This window comes from Macrobrachium rosenbergii, chromosome 19 (genome assembly GCF_040412425.1).
Source record: "Macrobrachium rosenbergii isolate ZJJX-2024 chromosome 19, ASM4041242v1, whole genome shotgun sequence".
Taxonomy (NCBI): Eukaryota; Metazoa; Arthropoda; class Malacostraca; order Decapoda; family Palaemonidae; genus Macrobrachium; species Macrobrachium rosenbergii.
Window position 1 is genome coordinate 25,056,657 of NC_089759.1, and position 5,341 is coordinate 25,061,997.

At 34.3% G+C, this 5,341-nt stretch overlaps 1 protein-coding gene across 2 annotated transcripts in view; it reads right to left on the reverse strand.

The window, feature by feature from the left end:
- Positions 1-2,181, reverse strand: part of Naam (Nicotinamide amidase) — a 104,024-nt gene extending 101,843 nt beyond the window's left edge. The window contains exons 1-2 of one of the 2 annotated variants that reach the window (XM_067121310.1): positions 2,165-2,181; positions 1,093-1,191 (exon numbers count right to left, since the gene is read on the reverse strand). The gene's annotated coding sequence lies outside the window, so the exon portion shown is untranslated. Of the gene's footprint in view, positions 1-1,050; positions 1,192-2,164 lie in introns of those variants that run through there. The other variant, XM_067121311.1, reaches the window with a different exon arrangement.
- Positions 2,182-5,341: the final 3,160 nt, after the last annotated feature.

Genomic DNA, 5,341 nt, shown 5'->3' on the forward strand with positions numbered 1-5,341 from the left:
CAGATACAACACTAGTCCTACAATATACTGGTTAGAATGTATCCGTTCGACTAGACAACAGAATCATGTTTCTGCGTGTGTATATATATATATATATATATATATATATATATATATATATATATATATATACACACACACACACACACATTTATATATATATATATATATATATATATATATATATATATATATATATATATATATATATATATAAATGTGTGCGTGCATTATCATCACTGTGGTTCCATAAAATTCCACCCATCTTGTGCCTCTCGTCTTTTATTTCTTACCCAAAGAACGTAGGTGCTGTTTTACATAATTATGTTGCCCTTAGCTTAAGCATCTCGGCCTAAATCCTGAGACCTAAACATATTATGGCCTAAATATCTCATGGACTAAACATCTTACATCCGATGCTCAAAATAACCTAAAATTCTAAGGGGCTAACAAGGTTAAGGACAAAGATACGATGGCCTAATGGCTCCCAACTCGGAGAGCGACCTTGGCATTCACTTGTCGCTGCTACATGGGGATACCCACTTGGAGGAGGTGGCGTTCTAGCCAAAGAACGGCATGTGTGACTGCCAATGGATTTTGTATTACAGTATTGTTTATCGAAGCACATTGACAGTTCTTGTCCTTGCACCATGCATCGTTTCAATTGCAAGTAATCACAAATAGCGATACCAACTACAGTAATTATAGATCCTACGGTGGACCATTGAGATCTGTACTGAATTGAAGTGTGTATTTTAATTACTGTAAATACCACTGTGCTCACCGACTGATCAGTACACTTTTATTTCCTTCTTTTTCTGTCAGTTTTCACACAGATCGAATGTATTGATGCCCACAAGAATATACAAAATATTTTCGTAACGGACTAAGCATTTTCATTTCAAAATACAGATACAAATACAAAAAAAAACTGATTAACAAATGTTTCGTGCTGTTTTTTGACAACATGCACTTCTGCTTTCTGCTCACGCAAATTCAGCTGCTTCTTAACGAAATAAAATCAGGTGGTTCTTTACGAAATCAACTCACTTTGCGATGAAATAAGCTCAACTGTTCCAGGAGGAAACTTACTTCAGCGTCTGTCGCCGATCGCTATCAGCCGAGAGTGAAGCTAGAGACGAGACTGTGAAGGGGACTATATCACTGCCGGCTGCTCGGTATCTCACACGCCTGAAATAGAATCCAAAGATAATACCATTATCAGTAACGCAGCCTCTTCAGCAACGTCCTGTAGATAAAACCACAGCCTCTTTGAAACGTAACCTCGAGCAACAAATGTATGAGATGTAACAATTCATTGTGGGGATGCAAATCGTAACCAAATGTAACTGAATCCTGTAGATAAGAAACATTCAAATAAAAAGAGCAAAAGCTGAATCTGTTGTATTAATAGCTATTAAAATATTTTTCTTTACTAACGATGAGTAACAAATTGCACCCCAGGAGTAGAGACATTACCGCCCTTGATAATTACTGACGCAAATGCAAAATTAAAGTTATTCACATCATTACAATTTCCATAAAAACTGGCAACCAACTCCATTTTATTGCGTAAGTAGGGATGATTGCATGATGATTTATGCGGGTAATATTTTACAACACTGCCATTTAAAAGTAACCATATCATAACGGGTTAGTTCTTCTGTGTATTTCCTGTGCAATTACCTTCACTGTTTTTTTTATGCGTATTATATTCTTTAAACTAACAATTGTCGACGTTTATTCATCATAGTAAACTAATTCTTTAACAGTCATGCTCTCATGGCCATTTACTTTTTGTCATTTTACGAGTGCAAGGTTAGAATGAAGAACTACAAGAAAAGTATCATTTCCAGCGAGTAATCTATGATTCCAGTCAATTTGAGACAGGTTTATGAAGGTATCATTAAAAAGGAAACTAAGGAGGTGCTTGTTTATAGGTCATTTTAAATTTGAGGGCAAATATCCGAGTATTGTAGATTCAGGTGAGTTTTATTCTTGAAGATTGCAGTGGATTAGAATCCGGACAACAAATCAGAGGTTTGACAGGAGCTGAGTTTGTATCTTATTAGGGCACGATTTATGAAGGAATCTGAGGCTGAACTAGCTCATGCGCTTCTTTTTTTTTTTTTTAGCTTATTTTTAACTCCCATCTATATCCTACCTTTTGAAAACATCTTAAAGAAAGGCGACCACTTCAGTTTTTCCACTGTAATCTTGATGCTTTAATCTGTGAACCCCTTGCCTTAGCTCTCTGCTTTCAATCATTCTCAACACTTCACCTGCTAGGTGCCTTCCTAACTATTCCACTGGTGTTGGTCATCCTTTCTGATACCGTATAAAATCGCATGTCATCGCTCTCGAGATCTTCAAGCCGCGATTAGATAAACTTAATGAACTTTCTTTGCAACCTTAATCTTGAGTGTTTAATTTAATTGCTGTCATTATCTGTTACTGACAAGGCAAAATCTACCCCTTCCTCTGCTCTGGTGGTACTTTTCAGTGTCCTTTTTTTTTCACACGAATTCCTTCCTATGGCTAAATAGCCTTCGGCTGAGCCCTGATCTTGCGCGAATTTTTTCGGTGATTCAGCCACCCAAATCACTATTTTTCAACCGTCCTTTATTTTTCGATTCTCATATTTAGATTTCTCGTGTAAGTTTTTCTACGTCAGGTCTTTGGAAAAGTGTCTGAACATTCAGAACTAGAATTGTTAACTGGAATTCTTCACAATCAGCTGCTCAAAATCTCTGTAGGAGTCTCACTTTCTTTACAAAAGCCATTAAATAATGTATCGAGTCTCCAGTTACTTATTGACGCCTGCTCGAACATGTAAAACACAAAATTGTAACTTACGAATCAGTGGCAAAGAAGCAGCCAAGCAAGAGTAAGAAAATAAAAATGATGTCAACGAAATGGAGGACAGATCCCTTTTCTTGCACGAAGATAGGTGCTGTAGATAGAAGGGCAGATAGATAAATGGGTCAACAGAGATAAGAGCAGATGCTTAAATACTTCAGTCACAAATCATATTTCAAATTAACCTGTTTTTACGTCCCAAATATACAGTACATTAAAGACTAACCCATTAAAATTTTTGTACCACATACTGACGCAGAGGTCAATATTATGCTAACGAAACAGCTGTCTAGTTTTTTAAATGATTAAATTATTCTACTTCTCCATCTGGAGTAGAAATTTTTTTTGCCGTGGTTGACTAATGAAGGAAGAAATATATAAAGAAAAATATAAAACCTGAACGTTACAATGATGAATGCTGAAATAACATTACAGTATGTATATATATATATATATATATATATATATATATATATATATATATATATATATATATATATATATATATATATATATATATATATATATATATATATATATATATATATATATATATATATATATATATATATATATATATATATATATATATATATATATATATATATATATATATATATATATATATATATATATATATAAGCTACACAAACACCACCGACAGGAAATGAAAAACGGTTTTAGTTCCTGACCGGTGTCTGCTTCATTGCCAAAAAGTATACCTTAGTTTTACCAGACCACTGAGCTGATTAAAAGCTAAGCCATCTTCAGATTACTGAAAATGGCTTAGTTAGCAATAAAGCCGACTGACACCGGTCATGATCTAAAACCGTTTTCCTTTTCTTCCCAATGGGGTTTGATATATAAAATCATGCGTAAGAGTGATAATAGGCATTATATATATATATTATATTGAATATATACATGTATGGATATATGTATGTGTGTGTATATTGTTATATAACCATATGTATCACTTATAAATTCCCCTTCGGTGATAATTCCCCATCGGGGATATTCCCGAGGCAGCGTGGATTTAATATTAAGCGACATTTGTAGCTTCATGATTATATACATACATATATATATATATATATATATATATATATATATATATATATATATACATATATACACATATACATATACATATAGTAATAATGCGAGGACCCTATCTTAGAGCTCACTGAAGTCAGTGATTAAGCCAGACACTGTAAGTGCAGAATCTTACCAACAGCAATGTTTCAATTACTACAAAGTCAAATTAGGTTCAATATGACCTTTCGCTACTAAATTCTTATTTTAAAATTCTTTGTTTCGTAGCGATGAGTAACTGACGTCTCGATTTCAAATGTTTACCAGTTTTAGCTTACTTACAAATAGCAAAAGAAGTTTCCATTTGTGAGCACAGACCTTTTTTAAACCTTTTACCGAATGCTTGTTTACCTGCTTCGTTTTGTCACTATTGTTTGATTTCAAATGGCAAATTCCGGAGTAAAGATGATATCTTTTAAGTTAAAACCGGTCAGTCATCTCCCCCTTTTTTTCCTCCTTGATAAAGGACGTTATGCAAACCAAAGTAAACAAGAATAGCGAGAAAAATAAATCTGCCATTTTGTCGACTATTTCGAAGGTTTTGTGATAATTATCATACTTTACTCTTAAGCTGTCACGAAATCGCTGCATGCCACGCCAATAAGAAAGGAGGGGTAATTTCTACTTTTATAGCCCCTGCCTTACTTAGTCAGATATCTTGGAGATTGTTTTATAATTACATTCAGCTCTCATGTTGTAATTATTTTTTTTGGTAAATGCATTTTTACGCCAGCATTGTAACGATTTCTGTATTACAAACGGAAAGACTGTGATTACAAAAATAAGATGAATCCGTTAGTGGTTGCCTGTCAAAGATATGTCGCGTGTAAAGGACTTGACGTAACCTCTGAATTTTCAGTGTTAGAATTGTAAATGAATGTAAAAGAAATCAACTCTGTTTTTATAAGTTTCCAGCAAATTAAATTTAAATGAAAAAAATGTTAGAAAATAATTTTGACATAGGGACTTAATAAAAGTTGACGGAATTGATTAGTTCTCTCAGTCATCTGTCAGTTTCTGTCTCTAGATTTGGTACATATTATAATAGGTTTGGACTAGGATGCCACATATGGCCCGGTTAAGACCGTCCTGAAAATGCAAGTTTTCTTAATGCCAAGGTTGAGTGGTGGATAGATTAAGGGCTTTATATTTAGCCAAAGTTTCAAAGAAGAAGAAGAAGAAGAAGAGAGAGAGAGAGAGAGGGGCGGGGGAAGGGATGATAAACTCCTATAGAGGAGATAGACCCAGTCTATGAATTAAGGAAAAATGAAAGCGAGGGAAAAAAGTCCTTATTGGTAGAAGGAAAAAGATACCCACCAGAGAAAAAGTTGGAAGTGGCGTCGTGATGGAGTTGCGTGGCAACCTGAGAGGAGACGACCTTCATTAG